Raw genomic sequence first — 25,107 nt, 5'->3', positions numbered from 1 at the left:
TTTCAGCAATAGCAGACCGGTCCAACCGTGCCAGTGTTTACTCAACTTGCCGTGCGAAGCACTGATAGTTCTTGCTCCGACGCGCTGCCTGGGCAGTGCCAGAAGCTTGTACGCTATTGTGAAGAGAAGCATCTATATTTTGCAGGTTACTCTTAATGAAGTCGCACACGGTTATTTTTGTACAATTCAAAACAAAGAAAAATGAAGACGGTTGTTCCCCTCAACCATGGTTGCCGACATGGTGGCGTTGTTCATTATACCATTTCATGCGGTATGTTTATTCATTAGCCGATCAGTTACTACAAGCTATCATTTCGCGTAACTGCGCGTGTCGGCTGCAACTTTGGTTAGTTTAGTCGGCAATGGATGAGGAAGAGGAAATAACTACGATACTCCAGGCCAGTTGCTCTCTCTCAATGGACAACGAAGGGCGGAAAAAGCGGCCACCTCGGAAGCGGCGATGGTGGGTTCGTCCAGCTTTGGCGAAACGGGAGAAGCTGGGCCACGCCAACACTTTGTTGCCACACCTCAGGTCACGCGACGTTGAATACTACCACGAGTAAGTATTGTTGACAGTTCATTGTTTCGTTTTGTTGAATGCTAACACTATGCTTTCTTTTTTGCTAGCTATTATGCCACCGCGAAGTTATGATATACTCTTGAAACTGGTGGGGCCTAGGATAACAAAAGCGAATACCAAGTTCTGCAAGGCCATTCCTCCAGACCACCCCCTAGCGTTGGCTGTGAGGTAAGCACACTGTCATGTCCGTGTTTTATTTGCACGGTGGTTTCGAATTTATGCACCTGTGCTGTGTTTTCCTGCATTCCAAGGAACAGTTATGGGTTCACTAAACGCTAGGCGTGTGTGTGTGTTCTTTTTATTTCTTCCGTTAGATTTTTGGCAGCTGGCGAGAGCCAATAAGGACCTCGTCATTTAATTTCTTGGCTGGACGGTCGACCTCCTGCATGATAATCACCGAGGTCTGTCAAGCAATCTGGGAGGTCGTTGGCCCTGTTTATGTAAAATATCCGTCATCCGCAGATGAGTGGCTTAAGGTAAGTAGCATCTCCAAACAATTAGACTTTGAGAAAATTCGAATATTGCGTTAATATATATTCGCTTTAAAGAAACATTAGTATTCGGTTTTACAAAGTGCCATAATCGGCGCCGTTCATTAACCTTTGCCGCAGTACAGTCTTGTCATACAGCGAAGCATAATGCCGTGCACTGAAGCACATCAAGAATGGGCAGGAGTATTGTAACGCAGCCCGGTCTGAGTTTGTTTACGTGTGAGGCGTGCGCCATCAACTGTCATACTACAAACGCGGAGACGTCTAACCAGAGTAAAACCACTGTGCCGCACTATCTCGTGTTTACACTTCCGCTAGTCATTTCAAGTCTCCATTTTTGTTTGGTGCACCGTTTTACTCTTGCGTTTCTTTATTAGCTTCTTGCATGCATAGACACAGATGAATCATGTCTTGTTATAATTAACCTCTTTATACCTTTGACATTTCTTTGACAAGTTCTACTGGGAATATCTGGATCTCATTCTTCCACAGTAGTAGTAAGGAGCAGTTTCCCTTTGTAACTCCCAAATTATCCTTGGTAAATAGAATAGTTTATTAATTCATTGGAGTTTGCCGCGACTTCACCCAAGAGACGTTTGCAAATATTCGTCCTAAATCACATTCGCTTCGAACTAAAGATCCTGTATTCGCGCATGCCCACCAAACAGTTTTAAATGCCAAACGGTAGCGTGCATTTTTTGTATTGCAAATACCTGTTGAAAAGGGAAAACCTCAGTCACCATACGCTTGCCATGGCTAGTGCTTCCTACTTGATTATTTAGAAAATGAAGGTTGAAGTGAAAATAAGAATGAATATGCATGTTAATTTTTGCACAAGCTATAAATGTAGTTGCTAGAAGTGTCCCCGCGCATACCCAGGGGTTAGACAAGACAAGTTGGCACACAAGACGGGTGCTCATCTTGTCTGCCCTTCTCAGTGTGCATATGTCACATTGTGCACCTCTTCTGCGGGGATGTTTCACCTGTTCCCAACAAAGGTTCCTATCCTGCACTCGGGAACGTGAGTGCAGTAGAGAAGACCCCCCTGTTTTGGAGAAATCATGAAGCTGAATTCACACTTCATACATCCGCTCAGAAGGTGGCATTTTTCCAAATGAAATAACTTAGCACACATAGATTGAAATTTGGCGCCTTGTTGAACACATAGGTCTGTACTTTCCTAAGTTTGCTTCTTACTTAATAAAATTCAAACTGAATTAAAGCAGATTAGACTACTGCAGTTGTATAAATGGGTAAATAGGATAAATAGGAACAGCACTGAAAGCTTCTGTCTCTGCAGTAAGCAAAACTAGAACACACAATTTCCTATAGAACACATATATTGAGCATTAACGCATTGCAACCCAAAGATGTTGCATGTGCTCAGTAATGTAAGTTTGAAGAGCTTCACATACTGTTACTCAGTACAGATTTTAGATTCTGTACATGCAGCAGGAATCTGAGAAGCAATAAGTGTAGAACTATATCATGTATGCTGGGGTTTTATGTGCCAAAACCTTGTTCTCATTGTGAGGTACGACGTAATGGACTGCAGATTAGCCTGGACAACCTGGCGTTCTTTAACGTGTAAAGCCCAGACCACACGTACGCTTGCGGACGCGCGCAAGCTCGCGTTCACGCGCCCACGCATGCGCAAAAGGTGCGGCATGGCTCGTACGCGTCGAAATGCGGCGTGATCTCGGGGAACAGCTCCGCTCTGTTATCGAGCGCTTCGGCTGACTCGCGTCGGCGCGCCTAGCTACGCAGCTACGGCGCGAAACGTTCAACTCTCGGTGAAGCAGATTTATATCATGCAAAAAAGTGGTTCTTCTTTCCTTTTTACGCTGCTCTAAATGCTATAAAAATATTACAATTGCGTTTATATAAATTGAAGCATTTTGAAACACTGTCGATAACAAAGTGCGAAGCGGTGCCTACCAAGGCGTCTGTGAGTGAGCCCAGTGAGCGCGCGCTGTCGCGCGTCTTTGTGGATGCAAACCGCCATTACTCGCGAGGCGCGGCAGGCGCTAGGCGCGCGGACGCGCGCTTACGCGCGTCCGCAAGCGTACGTGTGGTCTCGGCTTAATAGTTCACTCACAGACCGTCAATTGCAACCCTCAATATGGGCTGTGTGTTCTGCACTGTCACTGTCGCGTAGGTAAAAGCAAAACAATAAAGCGACATTTACCACAGATTGCGTTGCCTGAGGCTTTGCTCAAATGATTGAGGTTTTACTATTTTATGATGTGGATTTCACTCAGTAGCGTTTCATTCTGCTTTTTTCATTAGGTTGCAAAAGAGTTTGAAGAAAAGTTGAACATGCCTCATTGTATCGAAGCCATTGATGGCAAACGCGTGTTCATTGAGTGCCCCGCCACATCAGGAACTTTAAACAGGAACTACTAAAGTAGTTTCAGGAAGTCATTACTTGCGATAAGTGATGCAAGTCCCAGGCACGGATGATTTGCACTGTTCAGCCATTAATTTAAGAAAGCAAGGGCAGTAGGAAAGTTAGAGCATAAATAGCCAAGCATGTGGTTAACATTGGTAATATTGTATTTGGTATATAGCAAGCAAGTTAGGTTAGCCATGATGTGGACTCCTAGTTACCAAGTTACTCCTAGTGTACTGAGAACTAACAGATCCCAAGTGAATGGTAAGATAATGAGGAAGTGGGCTATTAGCGGTTCTGGATATACACGACTTCGGACTTAAATCTTTAGTGTTTATATCCATTAACCATTTCATACATCAGTTAGATATAACACAAAAGTCAGATTACACTACGTTAATGTCATCTTCATTACCTATTCCATGAAAAAAATGCAGTTATGTGTAAAGAGATTAATGTTACAAGATATAACTGATGGGAAGTTTGACCCATATATACATTTGAACATATTTAAATACACCCAATAACAACATTTTTGCGTGCATTTGCTTTTAAATAAAATGTTTTGTGTGCTTCCTTAGGTTTCTGTATGTCGAAATTGGGCACTTGGGTAGCGAGTCCGATGGTGGCGTGGTTGCACGGAGCAAGTTCCAGGAGTTGATTTAGGCAAATCGAATTGGAATTCCTGAAGACTCCGATACTGGCAGCAATGGCAGGATGCCCTATTTTTTGTTGGAGATGACGCTTTCCTTCTGAAGACCTTTATGATGAGACCTAATTCTCGCAAAAGTAAGCTGCAACAGTCTTTTTTATGCCATTTGTGATGTGTGTTTCTATAGTGGCACATTGTCGTTTCTGTAATTTTTATTTACGTCAAGTTTATCTTGTACATTGTTACAGCCCTTCAACCGCTGTTTGCCGACACATCTTGTGCAAATCAGCCATTTGAAGAGAAACTTCGGAGAAGAATATTTAACTACCGACATAGCGGAGCTCCAAGAGTGGTTGAGAATGCTTTGGGCATTATGGCACCGAAATGGCGAATTCTTCGACGGTCATTTAAAGCAAAAGACGATAATGTCAACAGAATTGTGTGTGCTTGCGTAACGCTACCCAATTTCTTACTCTATGAATAATCTGCATCTCCAGCTGCATACAGTCCACCTGGAACTGCTGAAAGCGAGGACTAGCAAGGGCAAGTGACCGAAGTCAGCTGGAGAGCTGAAGAAGGCAGAAGTAAGTAAGTAAGTAAGTAAGTAAGTAAGTAAGTAAGTAAGTAAGTAAGTAAGTAAGTAAGTAAGTAAGTAAGTAAGTAAGTAAGTAAGTAAGTAAGTAAGTAAACTTATTTGCCAGGTTCAACTGGAGGGTTTTCTGGCAAAAAGCTGCATGAGCAGCTTGACTATGTCCAGAAAACCCCTACAAGCAGCAGCACACGAGTGGTACAGAATTCTGACACACATACAATAGTTACAGTCAATAAGGAGAAATCATTCACCAGTTATACATACAGAGTGTAACAATCCATTGCAAAAAAATAAAATTAAACAATAAAATCGAAAATGGAGACGCTCAAATGGTCATACAAATGTTCAGAGTAAAACAGGAATAATCAAGCAAAACATAAATGACATAAAATCACATTTCAACGAAATATTTCCGCAGTTCAGCTTTAGTATATCCTATTGTGTGTTTATATGTGTTTAGAACATGGGGCAAGTTGTAAGACAACATTTGTAATTTATAGTTAGTACGAAAACGTGGTATATTCCAAGTATTAATAGTTCTTGTGTGTATGTTAGCATGACGCATGTCCAAAGATGCCAGAGTCGAATAAAAATCGGCAATGGATGCCGTCGAAAAATACATTTTTTGTAACAACTTAAAATGATACAAATGGTTGACCCGGACAATGTTATGTGTTTCAAAAGCATACTTGGAGGTAGTTGTATTATCAATATTTGCGATTATTCGAACAATTTTCTTCTGCAGTACGAGAATCTTATTTATGTTAGTTTTGGTCACTGTGGCCCATACTAAATTGCAGTAGTTAAGGTGAGCAAAGAAAAGTGCGTAGTAAACTTGTAATTTACATGTTAAAGGTAAAGTTTCACGACATCGCGATAGAACCCCGCAGACGGAAGAGAGTTTCTTGCAGACAAAATCAGTGTGGGCATCCCAGTTTAAATAGCAGGAAAAAATGTACTCCAAGTATTTTTGTGCACTTCAACTATTTCTATCTGGTGATCTTCTAAGTGAAGCGTGCAATGCGGTACTATCGGTTTGTTTCTTGCGCGAAATATTATAGCCTTGGATTTTGTAGGATTAATTCTTAATTTATTCATCCTTGACCACCTAGACAATATCATCAGTAGGTCATTACATTTCACCATTAAATCATTAAGGTTAGGGCCTGAAAGAAGTAGTGTGCTATCATCCGCGTATATTACAAAATCAATGGAAGGATCTATGCTTACAATATCATTTATGTACGTATTGAACAAAAGGGGTCCCAATATGCTCCCTTGTGGGACAGCACAACTGATAGGCAAAAGAGATGAAAGTTCATTATCTAAAGACACCGACTGGCTTCTGTTTTGGAGATATCCTTCAAGCAATGTGAGTGGTCTACCACGGATTCCGTACATTTCAAGTTTGTTAACAAGAATCGTGTGATTTAAGCAGTCAAAAGCTTTACTAAAATCAAGGAAAAGGCCCACCGTATACAAATTCTTATTAATATTGTTCAAAATTATTTCCTTCATTGTTAATAACGCTGTTTCTGTAGATTTACCAGTTCTGAAACTAAATTTTGACTCAGATATTACTTTATGTTTGTCAAAAAACTTACTTATTCTTGAAGAAATGACTTTTTCCAGACCTTTGGAAAACACAGGGAGTACTGAAATCGATCTATAATTTGTTGGTACGTTTTGGTCGCCCCCTTTAAAAATGACTGATACTTTTGCAGTTTTCATAGCGTTGGGAAAAACCCCGCACTCAAATGCAAGATTGTAGATGTGTGAAATCAAGGGAAAAATTATGGGTAGCACATATTTCAATGGTTTCATCTGCATATTATTGATATCTAAGGCTTTACTGTTACTAATTCCCATGTACACGTTATAAACTTCATTTGCATCAGTAGGCTCGAAAAATATAGTGTCACTAAGCTGACTAGGATAAGTGGTAATTGTAATGTCGCTGAGGTCTTGAGATGAAACGTTATTAAGAAAATGCTTGTTAAAGTATTCTGCAAGCGCCCTCCCTTTTATTTTGTTGCCATTTACTAGCATAGATTTTGTGACAGAGTTATTCGCACGGCGACCTAGGACATCGTTTAAAACTTTCCAAGCAATATCTGGTCTCCTTGAACTGACGTTACAAAAGAGCTCCTGATAGTATGATGTCTTCGCTTTCCGTAGCTCACAGTTTAATCGGTTTCTGAATTTTTTAAAGTGAAGGAGTGTATCCCCTGCACGTGTTCGAAGGAACGTTTGATAGAGACGATTTTTGTCCTTTATCATTTTGAAAAGTTCTCTTGTTACCCATGGTTTTCTTATCTTTTTTGTATTTTTCGTGTACGTTTCGAGTGGAAAGTGCTTGGAATAGAAACGAAGGAAATTGTGAAAAAAAAGGTCGTACGCATCATTGACATCACTTTTCTGCAGCACACAGGACCAGTCGAAGTTCATAATGTCGTGCTTAAAGGCTTCCAAAGAGGCATCAGTTATGCGCTGCACCGTAACAGATTCTTTAACAGTATTTCGCTTAGCATGCTCATGCCGAAAAACGACGAATACCGGACAGTGATTGCTCACATCAGAAGCGATTGTACCAGCAGAGAGCACACTCGTTTCAATGTTCGTGATTATTAGATCTAGTGCCGACGCAGTAGCGCATGTGACATGTGTTGCTGTTTCTATTAAGTTGAGAAAACCACAGGAGAGAATCTTCGTGTTGAAATCGTGTACAGTAGCGTTATGGTCTATAATATTAATATTAAAATCACCGCTGCACAAAAACGAACATTTGTTTAGTGACGCATATTCTAGAATTTGGTCAAAATAATCCGTAAAATGTTTCATGTTACCATTTGGGGGGCGGTATACCACTGAAATGATTTGATTTCGATTTTGTATTGTTAGAACTTCATAATCATCGGTAACGTCACTAAGGTTAGGCAGAATGTGGCACCGTTTGCACGCGAGAGTATAGATAGCAACACCGCCACCGCGTTTGTTAGATCTGTTAAGGAAAAACATTTCGTAACCAGGCAGCTGTAGCATCTTGCTATCAGATTGATACCACGTTTCGTTGATCATAAAAACCGTGAATTCGAAAGAGAATTGTTTTAGAAGTAGAACGATTTCTTCTTGCTTGTTGCCTACCGAGCGGGCGTTAATGCGCAAAGCGGTTTCACAGTTTGGGTCTATTAGCTTCACTTGTTGTGGTAGGGCTAATTCGTGATAAGTCATTTTTGTTTGTTTGTTTTGTGATCAAAGAGCAGAACGACGACATATTTCAATTGCCAGGTGAGCTATGATCATCACCTATTACTGGCTCTGCACGACTGCTTTCCAGCGAGAAGAGCTTGACAAGAGATGCTGTGTCTGTATTGCACTCTAGAGGCTTTAAATAAACCAGGAATTTCTAGCTTAACAAACGTTCTGGTGCCTATGTGTTGCAGAGCGTTGTCTACTATTTGGATTTGTGCATAAGCATATCTCATATTGCAAAATAATATGCGAGCTGAAAAGCCCATTCGCTTAAACATCATTTCTGGATGCAGCTGCAATTATTTTCTACTAACAGCTGTTTTTATCTGTTATCTACTTGTAGTGCGAACCGATTTTGCTGGAAGAATATCTTTTATCCAAGAGTATCATGTTCTCCAAGACATTCATATTGTGACACATTAAAATAAAGGACTCACACTAACAATTTATAAACAAATTCGGGCTTTAGAATACAGCATCTCACGCAAAGCAATCTGGAAACGTATACATTACTTATATAGTATACAAGCCATGTTAGGTACTTTGTTTTGGCCCAGCATTCTTAACCTTGTTATTATCTCTGAGTATTTAATTGGCAGATTAAGCCCAAATATCACTTTTTATTTTATAGCTTGACAAAAAACGATTTATATACTGTGTTATAAACACGCCGTAGTACATTTTCTGCACACAATTCTGTTGTCTAACTGTGCTACTTGCCTATTTATTTCCTGTTTAGGCAAGCCTATGCTGTGAGGGACAAGCTTTGCCAGTACTGCATTTCTGATGATGGCAGGGTATCCTCGCAAAACAGCATCATCAATACCACCACATAGAAAGTAGGTCTTTATTTGCAATAAACATTCCATGTATACCTATGACCATATTGCAAATAGTAATGTGATTAAAAGCATAGTGCAGCTTAGAAAAAAACGCTTTCAAGGAAAACCTGGATACAAACACTAGGCTGTGCAGCTCTGTACTCAGCCTGACTAGGCCTTTTTTCCGCGATCCTGAGTGTATAATTTATATCAAAAGGATAAAAATTGGGTACTAAATGTATCGCGCCGTTATGAGCTTTCCAAACACATCACAACTTTAGGCGAGCTTAACTATCACATATGCAGACGATACACTTTGCAGTACAATATTATCTTAAAATTGGCGATTGTACTGTGCACCACGAATCTAGATCAAAGAACAGCAAACCCCTAGTTTGACTTTCCCGGACAAGGCCTTAGATATCACTCGTATTTTCAATAAATACGTATCACAGGTACAAGTGTGTACTGTATAGTTCTGTGCAGTGCAGGATGAGTTGGGCACGCCAGCCCTTATCGCTATTTGCACAAGAGCTTAAGTTTCACATATACTACTAGGGGAAAAAGACGGATACTAACTTTCTGCCATACAGGACTTTTTCTAGGCACTTTAGGCTCTGGGCTTTAGGCTCTTTATCAAAAAAATGAAATGCGAATAAAACTAACTGTATTATTAGGTGCTACATCTTCAATCTCGTGACGGTCTGCTGCTGGGGCTACGATCATTATCCATAAATCACAAATAAACCAATCACAACTGCTGCTCCCTCATTTCAATGTGCAATATAACAATGCCAGTTATCTTGTGTGGTGTTTAAACAGTGACTAATAAAATATATTCTCAGAACTTGCTCATTACCGTTCCTACCATCAGATTATTATGCACAGTCGAAGAATCGGTGATGGCAATGTATGCAGAAGCCACAGAATTTTTCGTTTAGGCAATGCCCCGTGAGGATTTGCAAAATTTTATTGTTCGCAAGAGATGTAGCTTTAAGTTATGCATTCGTACATTACCCACTGTTTCAAATTGGTGGTTTAATATATTACTTTCCAATACACGTATGGATCATAGCTCTTTGGCCTGTGCTGCCCTTATTCCAATCAAGCACACTAATGACCAGAAAAAAGACATACCTACAATATACTGCCACATTAATGATGTGTCCTTCTGGTTGACGCTGACGTAGCCACCAACTACGGGCAAGCCAGCCTAGCAGCGAGCGTTTTCATGCAGTTTGAAGAATATGTTAAGTAGCATGCGCTAGAGACTAGAGATGTTACAAATATGCATGTCAGTATTTTCTTCTTTTTCCTTTATTGATGCTGTCAGCCCTTACTTTAGGGCCACAACAGTGGAGAAAGAAAACAATACAAGCAATATGAACACCTCTGATTACATCTGAATACATCTGAATACAACATACAAAAAAGAAATTGCAGTGCATATACATTGTAATAAAGCAGGCAGAAAAACCAATCAATATTCCTTGAGGCATGTAAAATAAGAACAACATACACAGATGATAACAAAATCATAAAATCATATGATTCACAAAGTCAGATGATTAACGCACCGCGCTCTCAGAAAAAATAACGCCATGTTCAGAATATTATTAAAAGAGGCCGACAGAACTACAAAATCGGGAAGCATGTTCCACTCTTTTATCGTTCTGGGTAAGAAGGTATATTTAAATGTGTCATTACGGGTTACAGAAGGGGGAATATACATGCTGTGGCGATGTCTAGAAGATTCATTAGTAGAAATCTGAAAATAGTTCGTCCTCTTAATTTTTATTTCATTATGGATAATAAATAACAGGAACTTCAGCCTATCATACTTAGTCCTTAATTTTAAATTGAAAAGATTTGCAAGCTGACATAGTTTTGAAGGGGAGTGAAGTCGACCATATTTGTTGAAGATGAATTGAGAAGCTAACCTCTGAATCCTTTCCAGTGTCTTACGATGTTTTCCTTGTGTGAGGATCCCAGACAATTTTCGCGTACTCAATGATTGGTCTGACCAGTGTTCTATAGGCTAAGTTTTAACTTCAAAGGTTGCTCTGTGTAAATTTTACCTTAGACTCCAAAGCGCATTATTCGTCCTCTTACTTACTTCCTCTACATCCTTACTTCCTTACTTCCAGCTAAAGTCACTTCTAAATAATAATCCCAAATATTTGTGCTACTCTACCTTTTTAAACTTGTTGCCATGTATACTATAAGGAAATTGTAGGATTTTCTTTTTTCTTCTAATAGACATGCTTACTGATTTAGTTGGATTTAAAACCATTTGCCACTCAGAACACCATTTCATAATGTTTTCAAGGCCACATTGCAAGTTAATTTGGTCACTGGGAGATTCTATATTATTATAAACAGCACAGTCATCAGCGAATAGTCTTATTTGAACAGAAATGGGGTGTGGTAGGTCATTATTGAAAAAAATAAGTAGAAGAGGTCCTACGATACATCCCTTAGGTACTCCAGATAACACTGGTTGAAGACTGGACCTATGCGTGTTTATTTGAACGTACTACTGACGGCACTGTAAGTATGAGGTAAACCACTTTGTGAGGCTAGGAATTTTAAACACAGCATTAATTTTGAACAAAAGTTTGGAGTGGGAAACTTTATCGAAAGCTATGGCAAAATCCAAATAAATGAGGTCCATCTGTCCACGGGAATTTATCGTTTGTGAAGTGTCATGAACCAATTCAACTAATTGAGTGATTCGCAAGTTATTCACTCACCCATCAAAGGAGCCAAATTCGAGCTTGCTTCACAAGCTAGAAAAGTAAAATATGAAATAAGGCATCGAAGAACAGCGAAGCCAGATACTCTTGCAGTTCCTGTTCACAGAAGCAGTAATTAAAAATGCAGCAGAGGTGAATATTACGAACAACGTCATGTTTGCCAAGTAGACCAGAACAGGAAGCCACTGACAGCCCTTCGAACAACTGAAACCACGGGCTGCTACATGGTAGCTTATCTTGCTCTCAACAACCCAGTTGACAATGCACACACAACTCTCAAGGCAAGTTTGTGACTACACAGACAGGACTTAATTGGCTCTTGATAAATGGTTCTATTATGCTGGTCATTGCTTCGAAGTGCTTCCACTTCACGAGGCACCCGTCATAAGTACCAGCGCCACTTTTCATTGAGTGCTTGATTTGATTTTTCGTCTTTGTGATTGTGTCTTTGAGGTTCTTATTATTCCTATGGCATAAGGCACCTGCGCAACAATTGCAATTTTTAACGACAGGACACCTGTAAATGTGAACCAGCTACACATGCTGTGATCAAAGCAAGACATTTCTTGCGTGCAAAGAGTACTGGCAGAAGAGATTACTTTTTGCATGAATGCATATGCCGTATTACTTAGCACCAGGTGCTATCACCTGAGCAGCTGTTATAAAACACAATGTCAGAATTTGCAGATGAACACTTGAATTTGGCTGGAGCGCCATTTGTTTAACAAAAAAACGGTATATATTGTCACCTTTGTTCGGTTGCGCTCGCGGCGCAGATTGAGAGTGCGTGCAACATGCACCTCATTTATTCATTCGAAGTTTTGCACATAGCAGTTGCACAAGTTCAGCATGCCTACATTCGATGCTGTGGATTTACTTGCCAGGATTCTTAGTTTGCGGCGCGGCGACAGATACAACAATATACCCATTTGACCCTATACGTTACAGCGCACACGGTGCTAGGTGCTGTAATCAAGGTTTCTGCATGCGCTGCGTCTGTTTTTGACGCAAAAGAAGTTTAACGCAATAAGTATTTGTTTCTTTTGCGTCAAAGTAAATTTTGCAAGTAAATGAAATTAGACGAAAGCATGGCGTGCACTTGCTCCTAACAACGCTGCTGACCAAGCATTCTCGGTATACGTTACTTCCAAAACTATACCCACGAAGCCCCACCAGCGTAGCGAGAGAAAATGTGCGGGAACATACTGCTCGCTCCCAACTCTTCGACTATCTTCGCCCAAATCTCATTCATGGGGGACGTGTCTTTATAGAGATGGTGAGTCTTGTCGTAGAGCACGGGTGGCTTTTGATCGCGACGATCAGCATAGCAGCCGACACTTTCGGTGCCATGATAAAGTTTACGACCGCAATTTCTCGACCGGATGTGTACATGTGATTGCAGCTTCTGGTAAAACGGAACGTTTTTCCGCTTCATCCTGGCGAAAAAATTGGTCCCTAGGCGGGCGGAATTTATCATTTTTTCCGCTTCCGCCTGCTTAGAGACCAAGTGTGAACGTCGGCAACGGCAGCAACAAGCGTTTAGAACAAGTTTAAACGTTTTCACCATAAAAGCTAAAGTGCTGCCAAACTGAGAGCCCACATGTGTCCCATTCGCAACAGCGAATTCAACAAAGAGCAACAGCACCGAAAAACGTAACAGGTGCTGCACAAGACCACAGAATCCACCATAAACGCGCTGCAAGGCATAAGGAAAGGAGTTGCTCCAGCGTTGCGCCCAAGTATCGCTCGTGATCGCAAGCTCGTACACCATCCGGTTCCCCCAGCGCAACTAACTACAACAACATTATAGTACACAATAGCGTAAGAAACCATGAATTGTATTTTAGCTAAGCTGAAAAGCTGAAGCAGCTCCAGCAGCGTGCGCAAAACTGTAAACCCGAACACGCCATACTTGTTTAAACGTCGTCATAACTATGACGTCACTTCCGTGCGTGGCAGCAGCGTTCTAGTATGGCATTTTGATTCTACCACGCGCGTGTCACTAGTTATCGCCTAACTAATAAAGGTAAACTCAGACCTCAACACGTTCGTAGCAGTTGCTACAAAGGAAACCCGTACGGGTTCCTCGAAGGAAAAGCCTCGCAGTTGAAGAAATATTCGCTCTGGTGTGGGACACGAACCCGCGACCATCGCCTTTCCGCCGCAGCCACGCTACCATCTGAGCTAACCAGGCTTCCTTTTTCTTTATTACCGGCTTGTCAAGTACATACAAATACTGTCAAATAAAAACGAGTGTGAAAAATGTCTAGTCGTTAGTAAAACACGTTTCGTGTTAAAATGGCTTCATCGAAGCCAAATTGTCCAATACAAAAAGCCAATTTGGTGGATCACTTAGTAGTTTCAATACTTCGCTTCTATAAATAACACTATCAACAAAATAATACACTGCTGACCTCGCGTGAAAATAAGCTTCGCTTACAGCCACTCGAGTTGGCCACACGCTTTGAATACACGATAGCATTAACATGTCTACCGGCACGCCATCAGGTTCAGCACATGGCAAGAACCTTATTCCGAACACAGTTATCGGGAGCTCTTTTTTAAAGTTCTTTGCAAGATGTCCCAAAGAAGGCGGGAATCGTGGCAGTCAAGAAAAATATGTTCTACAGTTTCTTCCTTGTTACATATAAGACAGTTGTCTGAACACGGGACAAACAAATCCTTAAGTTTTAGCCATGGCTTAACAGGCAGTGTGCCGGTATGCAGTTTAAAAAAGAATGATTTTGCGGTAGCTCGTACACGCATATTCTTCACTCGTTTGAAAACATCTTGTTCAGGCCCTAAGTAATACATAGAACGATACTCTGGTGTAGGTACAAAAACTTCAACAAGATCCTTATATAATCTTTTCCGTGACACTACAACCAAGTAGTTTCTCAAAAATGGAGTGTTTAGAAGACGTATCGCCAAGAAAACTACACGCAGATAGCCCCTTAGTTCCATCGGTTTGATTGCGTGCGACGATACAACAAAATCGGGCGAAGCGGTGGGCAATCTCACTTGGATCACCGTCCGCAGAAACCGATCGCTTTGGTCGCGAAAGAAAAATCTCGACACAAGTTGCTTGAAAAACAAATGCGTTAAACCAAGTCCACCATTGCGCAATGAGTGAAACAAATTACTTAGGCTCGTGCGTTCCCACACCGAAGCCCAAATAAATTCTGCAAACACTCTGCGCATATTTTAAATTGAAGATGGGCTCATGCACAGCGCCTGAAGTACGTAAACACTTTAGCCAGGAAAAATATATTGCACCCTTTGAACCCTAGTTAAACATGGAAAAGTTGTGGCCTCGTTTGCTCTTTCATTCTGTCTCTCTCGCACGTCCAGCATTCGACTGGCTCACGGTAGTTACTCGGCGGAACCCCAAGATAAGTGCCGGGTAATACACTCCACTGCATTTTGCAAAACATTTCTGGCCAATTCCCGTGCCAAAACTCTAAACATTTTGGCCAACTTATGGCACTACCGGAAGCACTGCAAGATGCTTCGGCTTCTCTTACTGCTTCTGCAATGCTCTGTTTATCACAACAGAACACTGTTATGTCGTAAGCATAAGCTAAAACTTTTATTTCTCTACCAAAGGATGTGTACTCGCGAGTATTATGGCTATGTAGTAACCTTAAACAGAAAGGTTCTAAATGAAGTGCGAAAAGCAAGCCCAAGGTCGGACAGCCTTGTTTTATGCTAGACATTACTGCACTTGGCCTGCTCAGTTTATTGTTAATAATTAAATTTGTGGTACAACCATCATACATCATTTTCACCGCGTTCAAAATGACTGATCCGACTTTCACATAATCAAGAAGCATAAACAGGATTTCGTGTGACACCCTGTCAAAAGCTTCAGCCAAATTAGTTATAGCATAGCTACATGATCTCCCATCACATCGCAACATTCAAGTATGCTTCGCGCTATATGTATATTTGTGAATATTGCCCTACCTTTTATACCGCATGTCTTATGCGTATCTACTAGGGATTTCACTACACTCTGAAGGCGCTGGGCGAGCACCTTCATAAATGCTTTATAATCAATATTAGCTATGTTTATTGGCCGGTAGGCCTCTACGGATTGAAGTCTGATGTGGTCTGTTGATTTAGGTGTCAGTACTGCATGGGTCTGTCGGAAGAAAAGGTGAGTCCATTTTTGTTCGTAACACTTGGTTATGACGCGACGCAGAGCCTCTGCCCCTTCCACCTTGAAAATTTGATATATCGCTGGCCCAAGTTCGTCCGGCCCCGTCCATTTCCCTGCGCTAAGATCATCTATAGCCTTTTCAATTTCTGTTATAGAAATCGGCTTCTCGAGAGCCTTCTTAAGTTCGTCATTAAGTTTTGGCATCAGAGACATCATTCAATCTTAAACGCGGAGATATCGCTTGTCCCCTTGCTTACCAGCGTGCTATAGCAGTCAACGAACAAACATTCCATAATTTCCCCGTCATTTGTAAGCTGCCCTTGATAAGCAATTTCTTTTACTTCCTTGGTCATAGTGTGTCTCTTCTCTTCACTTAAAGCTCGCTTACTGGGCGTTTCCCCCAACCACACACTTTCTGCGCGTCCTCTTAGAACTGTGCCATATTTCTCTTCATCAATCACTTTAAGTTTTGCTGTAAGTTCTTTGATATCATTTGCAAATACACCAGCCACGCCACTTTCCATGTTCAACAGCTATGCTAACGTGCATTGCAGCTGCTTGTCTTCTTGCTTTTGTTTCCGCCGCAACACGCATGCTCTCTCTAAAGCAATTGTTTTCGCTTCTGTTTTGAACAGCTACTAAGCTTCTACAACATATTTTGCATCCTCTAGGAGAACAGCATCTAATTTCTCTTTTATTCATTTGAAAAAGACTTCGTCTTGCAAAGGGTTGTCATTAAGTTTAAGTCCCAATTGTCCCATAAGTCCCAATTGAATTTGTGCTCTTTCTTTTTCATACCTGTATAACCATTACCAAACAATGATCACTGAAACTGATACATTCTACACCATAGTCAGAAAGTAGCGGAACTGAGTGAAAAGGAACATAGATATGATCTAACCTGGAGTGGCTCTCTCCATGAAAATGCGTATGCTGTACAACACTGTAAGAACAAAGAACACTCCCAGCATTCTCTAGATCAAATTCACACAAAATTTCGTGCAGAAGAGCTGCACCTTTATCTTGGCTCAGTGGCTTTTTTGATCGACCTTGTACCGGCAGACAATTAAAATCGCCAAACATTATAACGTGTCTTTCACGCCGCAAGATCTGAGAAAAACAAAAAATGTTCACGTTCGCGAGCATAATTAAGAGCGTATACACAAACCGCTCGCCAATGCAGTCCAGAAAAAGAAAAATCACAGATAAGCAAACGCACCCCTCCTCCCTCACATTAAGTAACTTGTGACTCTGTTATCCCAATACTGTTCCTAATAAACAAAAGAGAGCCACCAGAAGTACCACTCGCGTCGCAAACGCATACCTTTTACTTATTTCTGAAAATGTCATCGAATCGAGCCATTTTTTTTTCAGATTCAATTTTTGTTTCTTAGAGAGCCATCAAATCAATGTTTATTTCTAGTAACATGCGACTTATCTGACATTGTCTTCGCCTCTGTGACAACCCTCTCACGTTTAATGTCGCCAAACGACGCGGATTGCTGAGGTTGATGGAGTTTCCCACGAAACTAGCAAGCAGCTATTTGATGTCTAAAAGATGTCTTGAACGGCTAATTCAAAAGTCTAGTAGCTGTCTTGATCAATACATATTGCAGCCATGGACGTCTAGAAGTACTTCGGTAAGCCCTGCTAACGTTACGCTAAATGTTGGCTAATGGACAGCTTGAGGGGAATAGCTGAAGACTTCTTTCAGACATACTCTCAAATATTTGCGGCAGCTGTTGCAGCAACAGGGGATTAGCCCACACTTACAATCTATATTAAATGAGGCATGCACATCAGAAAGAAAGTTTATATTGTCGGATAGAGTGATGCACAGGTAGTTTTTCCAGATGTGAATCATGGGCATAGTGTAGCACAGCCTCATTGGTCAGTTAGGGCTTTTTACTTAGACCAATCCATTGAATGCCACCTGTCAGAATTATTTTGCAAGTAAAACAAGATCTGCATTGTATGCTGATATCAAGCTAATATTCGCCCATTCACCTAAACAAGAACATCTCTGCACGAAACACGTCATTATTGACAAAACTTCGCCCTGCTGAGTCTCCACCAAATTAAAATGGTTTCAAGCAGGGAAAGATTCTTCAAGTGATGCTACAGTTCAGGCAAAAATTACATCCTGGTTTCACCTACAGGGGGCAAAATAGCCTGACACCAGTATATGAGACAGAACGCTGTGCTGCAATGAATTGTTAAGGAATAAAGGATAGTACGCATCTGGAAAAACACACTGCGAATCATTCTAACTGGCAATATTAATATATTTTTTTCTGATGTCAATGCTCCATTTAAAAGTAAATTGTAACTCACTTTGTGGGTGCCCCTTTTAAGGTAACGCCACATACTTGCACAGCATCACGCAAGAATAATGGCCAGTTCTTCGGCATACCACCGATTAGTGAATTACTTGCACGTTGCATGTTACCGGAACTGAAAGATAAATCATAGTATGCTTCTATTATTTTTTATACACTGTAAATTGAGTTTTTCATTCATAAAATATGATTGCAAGCGAAAATGCAGCAAGGCATCTACTTCACACCATGTCACATTGCCATACCTTATTACGTAAGAAACTAGAGCAGATGCAGAAAGTGTAATTAACAAGAGTGAACAATGGCAGCAAAGTTGATAAAGGATAAATCTTCAAGATGATTGCCGCCGCAGCCAGAGCATGCCATCCTTCGTAGGAGAGCACTGGCTGCCCACAAAAGCTTGCTGTCACCGGGCACGCGTGAAGGTTCTTGTCACGACCCAACAGTTCTTGTAGACGCAGGCAAGCAGAGGGGAAAAGGCGAAGGAGGAAATGGGAATGTTGAAATTGGAACGTCACTTACCAATATGTGCTTGACGTAGTAGTTATGCGGGAACCCGCAAGGTGGAGAGAAGTAATGAATAAAGGAAAAAATCAGACATCCACCCGTTAGTAGCAATTGCTACAAAGGAAAGCCATACAGGTTCCTCGAAAGAAAAGCCTCATAGTTGAAGAAAAATTCGTCGTGGTCCGGGTCTCGAACCCGGGACCACCGCCTTTCCGGAGCAGCCGCTCTACCATCTGAGCTAACCAGGCGGCTAGCAGATGGCAGGGCGAAGTCGAATTTGTCGACAACGCGAAGCAAAGGTGCTAAGTAGGAAGTCAATATGTGCTAAGTAGGAAGTTTGGCTCACATCAAAAATAATTTAAAGCACTCCTTTTCTCTTAAATTGCCGGTATCTTATGTAAAGTATGTGATGATGTTTAAATTTACTAGTATATTTCCTGGCATATAGTTATTAAATTGCACAGCAGGGTCAGACATAATCAACCTTGTAATTAATATATAGTGTTCTGCGGCTTAAAAGGCACTCATCAACTTGTCAAACAAGTCTGAGAAGCTTCCTGCTAAATATAATCAGTTTAGAACAGTAATCCACTCTGCAGGTAAAGGATGTACTAACTTATTTAAAAAAATAAATAGCGTTTTATATTCTTAAACTAAAAGCAAGTTTGGCATTTTGCACTGGCTAGCAGTTGCCTTTTTTCAAACTTAAACATGACACAGTACAGTATAAGCAGGTAGAACGCAAAGGAGGACAGGTGATAAAGCAGTGTTCCAAAGCAACACTCCTAGCTGGATCAATCGCTTTTGTTGATATATATTCATGTGACCCTAATTGGCTTAGAGCAATAACTCACACCAATGATGAATCACCTTCGATGATGCGTCATAAAAAAATTGAAAAAATCTCATGATATTATGAAACGATAACATTGCCCACTGTCTTGGGCGTGTTAACCTGCTGTTTGCCCGAGACAGTGCAAAGTGATTCGTATAAGTAGCAAATTCATCACTGCATCTATCGCCTCAGGTAATTCTGAGAATCTACGTTGACTCACAATTGAGAAATCACTGCACAGAAAAAGGGGCATTCAAGTAATGGCCCATGTTGAATAATTGCCCACCTAGTGAAAAGTGAAATTTAGCAGCCTAATGGGCCAGGGCAAATGAATTGCCAAATTCTCATAACACTTTCAATGATATTATTGAAATAGGTGACAAAAACAATGCAGTTAAGATTATAGTAATGACAAAATTTTAGAAGCACCCCTGGAAACTGCTGGAACCCTAAGCATCATGCCTGTTCTACACTCACACATGTTGCAGCATAATCTCTATCTCAGAGACAGGTACCTCCACACATCACTGTGTGATCTCCTCACAATAAGCTTAAAAAATGCTCTGACACAAGCTACCTGATGTGATTCATTTTTCAAGCGCCGGCCAAGTGCTGACGGTGGTAGAGCGAAATTGAAGTTCGTCCTTCTATGTAAGGCTCAGCCCATGTTTTATCGATTGTAGCGGCAAAGCATACCTTTTACAGCACACATAAATCTTAAATTAGTCTGCTTGCTGATGCTGCACAGTAAATTCTTGTAAAGAAATTAAATCACACAGAAAGCGTTTAGAATGCCGAAATTATCACATACTAGCTTGAATACATTTGTGCATTAGGGAAGCAAGGTGTAATGTACACTGTTGTAGCAAATTTTTACTCCATGTATGAAATACTCGCATGATAAACAGAGTTAACTTGTGAATTCTCACATAGAATTGACTACCTACAGTTAAATTTTGAAAGGCTTAGGGGAACTAATTATTAGTAGAACTGTGTATGTTCACTGGCACTGAGAAATTGGTTTTAATAGTGGCAGCTTATAAGGAACCAGTGCAAAAAATGCCCGTTGTGAGGCACCAACTAGCAATTTTACCACAAGTGCTCCCTGGCCTTAACCCATATACAAAACACTGGGAGTACCAGAAAGGGTACAGTAAATTGGCTTACACTGATCATGATGAGGTCCCGTCATCGAGCTAGCACCAAGGTACAAGGAGGATGTACAGCCATTTATGCAGTGACCGGAACAAAATAAGAGAGCATCAAGCCAGTTGGAAGACAGATTTCCAATTACTAATGAGGTGGCCCCAGCCACAATCATTCATTAATAAATGCCAAGCAGTCATGATTGCACTCCCAGATGAAGCACATGCTAGGCTAAAAGATTTGCTGCCTATTTAAAACAAAACACAAGTGAAATTTGTACATCAGCAGGCGATTGTATTTGGAATTTTATAGATGAAGTAAACATTGCAGGTATATTTTTCTTTTGCTATAAAGTGGGAACGCTACAAGCTCCATAGTCACTGACATACGCTCGCACGTACGTAACGCTGTAACCCATGCAAGGACAAAAGGACACAAAAGAGGGCGAGTTCAGTCTGGTTCAAGATTCGAATGCACTGCCTTCGGTTGATTCGTGCTACGTTAAACACAAAAACTAAGAGCAAGGCAATGTTCTGACGTTTTTCGGAAGTCGTGGAGCGTGGTAGTGCTGAACTTGGATTCACAAGTTAGCGGCAGGACGTAATTATATTTATTTACTCGTGTTTTTACTAGTTGTGACCAACGTGTCATTATTTCGCAATATAGGCGGTGCCTCCAGGACACCAAAGTGGCAACGGGGACATCAATGCTTAAACCCGGACTGGTCCGTCGGTTAGGGCTCGCCGGGGCCTCCGCGTGCCAGGGGTGTATAACATCGGCTGTCCGCTATCGCCGACAACCAATTCTTTATGCGAATATCCCTTGGCACGCTTCGGCCTCCACGGCCCCAACCCACAGGCCGCCCCGCTTCCACCTTTGAGTCCCCCGTCACCCCTTGGGTGCCCTGGAGATCCTGCGCCGCCTCTTTTATTATCGCAGGTGCTCTCCTGAGGCCTCCGTTTGCCGGTTGCATGTGCCCTCCTGGAGCAGTACCTGTAAAAAATCCGATCTATCGCAGCAACGCGAATCGTCACAACGAGAAAAGCGGCCCGCGACTTATATAACAGCAGCCAGAACCTTGCAACAAGCAGAACCCTCGTACAGAAGTAAAGATGACGAAAACCCGCGGGGTAGAAGAGCCCATCCATCAAGCATTGTTGTGGGTAACACCTAAAGATATTCACATTGTTGACGAAAAACGAATCACAATGTATTTCACTTACCGAAAAAAGTGTTATCCGAACGTACGACGTACAAAGACGCACCGAGACACGAAGGTGGCGAACGCAGATGCCGCCATTGTGGTAGTAAGCCGTTCGCGAAAACACGCAACGCAGCCCATGTCACGAAGCACTGATGCAAAACACATGGCAAACAGCATCAGCACAGCTAAATGAGTCCAGGTAATATGCTGTATAAATGTACAGAACGGCTTAGAATGAAGCTCAAATGGCATAGCAAGCCCACGACCAAGACATTGCTAGCGGCAGTGGCCGTTTTTTTTTTCAAACTTCCTGCCTCCCAGTGTTTCCAGCACGGAATGAGATGTCTGACAAATTTGGAGCATGTCTACTTGACTGCCACGGAAGTGATCGCAGCGGTATGGCTCTGTGACACTGCTGTGGTCACTGCAACACTAACGTTTCGCTCATGATGCCAGTACCTGCGGCGCGAGCATAGCAGAATGGTTTCCAGGCGTCGTGTGCTCGCCCCGCATGTAAAACCATAACACGACCTTGATTGTTGAAGTTCTTGTGTGAAATTATTTAACGTTAACGCCAACTTATTATGTTGCTTCCAACAAGTTCTATTTGTCTGTGGCGTCTTTTATCCGTTAACAGCGACGGTAACCGCACTTTTAACACGTCGTTTGGCATTTTCTGCACTTTTAGAGAAAAAGATCTCAAAAAGCTTTTGAGTTAGACGTTAACAATGTGTTTACCAAAGTAGACTCTAGTGAAACCAGTAGTGGGTTTTACCGCACATAGAATATATACTAGCATATTGCAAGTGCTGAGGTTATGTTTAGAAGAAATTTGATTTTCAGTCTTATCATAGACCAAGACGTCTATAGCCGTTTGTAGCTGTTTCAAGAGGTTTCTAAGAGGTTCTGTGCTTCGTGGGTTTGCCATTGTTTTAGTTATAATTAGGGTACGCTTCCGTACAATATTTCTTAGGAAACATACGGACTCTGGTATGCAGTGATGCTCGGTGAACATAGCCCTCCCTTTCGAGGCAACGACTGCCAACCCACGTCCTCGCAGGCCCATTCCCGATCAAAGATCGGGTGTTGGAAGTTCTTTCCGGGACACTACTTCCGCAGAGGCGGAGGTGGCGCGTGTGACGGCGCCTGTCTGGCGGCAGGATGGGTTTGACCTTCAACGTTGACCGTCGGCTTGTCTGGGGTTTTGTGCCGGTCTTTTGATATCCGCGCCGTCGGTGTCTCGGCTGTGGTCCTCAACGTCATCACGCAACCGCTTTCCGGCACCCTCAGTATCGGAAGTCAAGTCCGTGCTCTCACAGATGCTGACTGTCTCGTCAACCGCAGCGGTTGGAGGTGCCTTGATAGTTGAAGGCTCGCACGTCGCCTCAACACCACTTTCTTTAACTTGAACCTTGGCGGGTGGAGGTGCATAATCCGGCACGTTGCCTTTATCAGTCCCCTTCAAGTTCACCTCTTCAGCCTTCATTTCCAGAGATGCTGACTGAGCATCCGCCCCTTCAGCTGCTTCCTCAGGGGCCTCCTCGCCATCCTCTTGAACCACAAGGAGCTTCTATGTGTCTTCGCTCTTCCCTGTACCAGCAACGCTCGTATACGTTCTCACGCACTGGGTCTAGTCGTGGCCGAAGCGAAGACACAGCCCACAGCGTGGAATCCGGCGTTCTCGTCTAATGTGTCCGGTGCCACGGCACCGGAGGCAGAGGGGTGCTCTGCCCGGGACAATAACGAGAGCCAGGTCTTCCGCGACCCGAAGCTGATGTGGTAAGTCGTACGCTCTCATTCCGGGTTTGAGGACCACAGACCGTGTCATGGTTCCTTTATCGTCGCAGCCCTGCACTTTCCAATTCTCTCTGGTCACTTCGGTCACCCTCCCACACGGTGCCAACGCTGTTCGGTCGTCTTCATCAGGAACACCGCGCAGCAGCCATAAGAGCTTGTAGCAGCAGCAGCATCAGCGTCGCATAAGAATTACGTAGACGCTCGCGTCTACACGAGGCGTGAGTGGCTGGCACGCTCCGGCTCGGGCTAGCGCTCCGAAAGAGATTAAAAAGAATGCTACGATAAGAGATCGAGTTTCGGTTTTTCCTCTCCTGTGAGAATCCGAGACATTACAGGTCTACGTGGTCGCTTGTCGCCACAGTTTGGTGACCGCGGCCGTGATACTGCCATACGCTCCTGTGATAGAGACGACCATAGACCAGACCAACGCTATGAGAGCTCAAATCCAGAACCCTTTCTAGGAACGCGGTGAGCCCTCCTGTTCGGCCATCGCTGTCCGCCTCTCACAGTACTGGGACCAGAATCCTCTGGCGTGGTTTCTTCTGGCCGAATCGCAATTTCAAGTCGTGGGTAGCCGCTCTCAAGCCTCAAAGTTTCATTACGCCATCGCATCGCTCTCGCCCACCGCCATTGACGAAGTAGCGGATTTGTTGATTTCCCCATTGTCTACCGCCGCCTATGAGGATCTCAAGGCAGCCCTGATACAACGCACAGCAGCTTCACAGCGTTCTCGCATCCAGCAGCTTCTGTCCGCTGAAGAACTCGGCGACCGATGCCTAAGTCAACTTCGCGGAATGAGGCAGCTGCTCGGAAACAATGCGAGATCCATCGACGACACGCTGTTGCGCGAATTTTTCGCAACGACTCCCGGCAAACGATCAGATGGTCCTGGCGACAACCTCTACCATGGACCTTACCGGACTTGCCGCTTTGGCCGATAAAGTCATGGAAGTAGCCGCCCCAACCATCGCAGCCACGGCATCATCTCCGGGTGACAATACAACTGTGCTGCAAACCCTTCCGTGCTATTCAGCAGCGCAATCGCCGCTCGAATAGTTGTGTGAGCGCCTGGAACGCATCATTTGTGGAGCGGAATATCGCCGCACGTCATTTCTTCGGCCACGCCACCGTAGTTCCAGCAAATCAAGACGCAGGGCAACCCGCAATGAAACATCAACTACAACGTCTGGTGTTTGCTACTACCAGCGGCCTTTTGGGAACGACGCCCGTCACTGTCGGCGTCTCTGCGCTTGGCAGGGAAACAGGCCGGTCGACCTCTGACAGCGACGAGTTGTCCGGCTCAACACACAAGTCGCCTTTTCTACATTACGGACACAATTACGGGACAGTGATTCTTAGTCGGTAGAGGAGCTGACGTCAGCATTCTCCACGCCCACCACTCCGACCGAAAACCGACACCTGTGTCGTTTTTTCAAGCCGTCAACAGCGGCTTGACGAGAACACTGATTCCAGTGTTCTCGTCACGCTCAGTCATGCTAAGCGTTGGCCTTCGACGAGCGTTGCGCTGGATTTTCCTGGTTGCAGACGTCCGTCGTGCAGTCATCGGCGGAGACTTCTTGC

General features: G+C 42.8%; 1 pseudogene; it reads left to right on the top strand.

Annotated features, from left to right (window-relative positions):
- Positions 1-15,674: 15,674 nt before the first annotated feature.
- Positions 15,675-24,582, top strand: LOC142583752 (uncharacterized; annotated as a pseudogene).
- The last annotated feature ends 525 nt before the right edge of the window (positions 24,583-25,107 follow it).

Source organism: Dermacentor variabilis, chromosome 5 (genome assembly GCF_050947875.1).
Source record: "Dermacentor variabilis isolate Ectoservices chromosome 5, ASM5094787v1, whole genome shotgun sequence".
In the NCBI taxonomy this organism is placed as follows: Eukaryota; Metazoa; Arthropoda; class Arachnida; order Ixodida; family Ixodidae; genus Dermacentor; species Dermacentor variabilis.
This window is presented reverse-complemented; position numbering and strand designations above follow the sequence as displayed.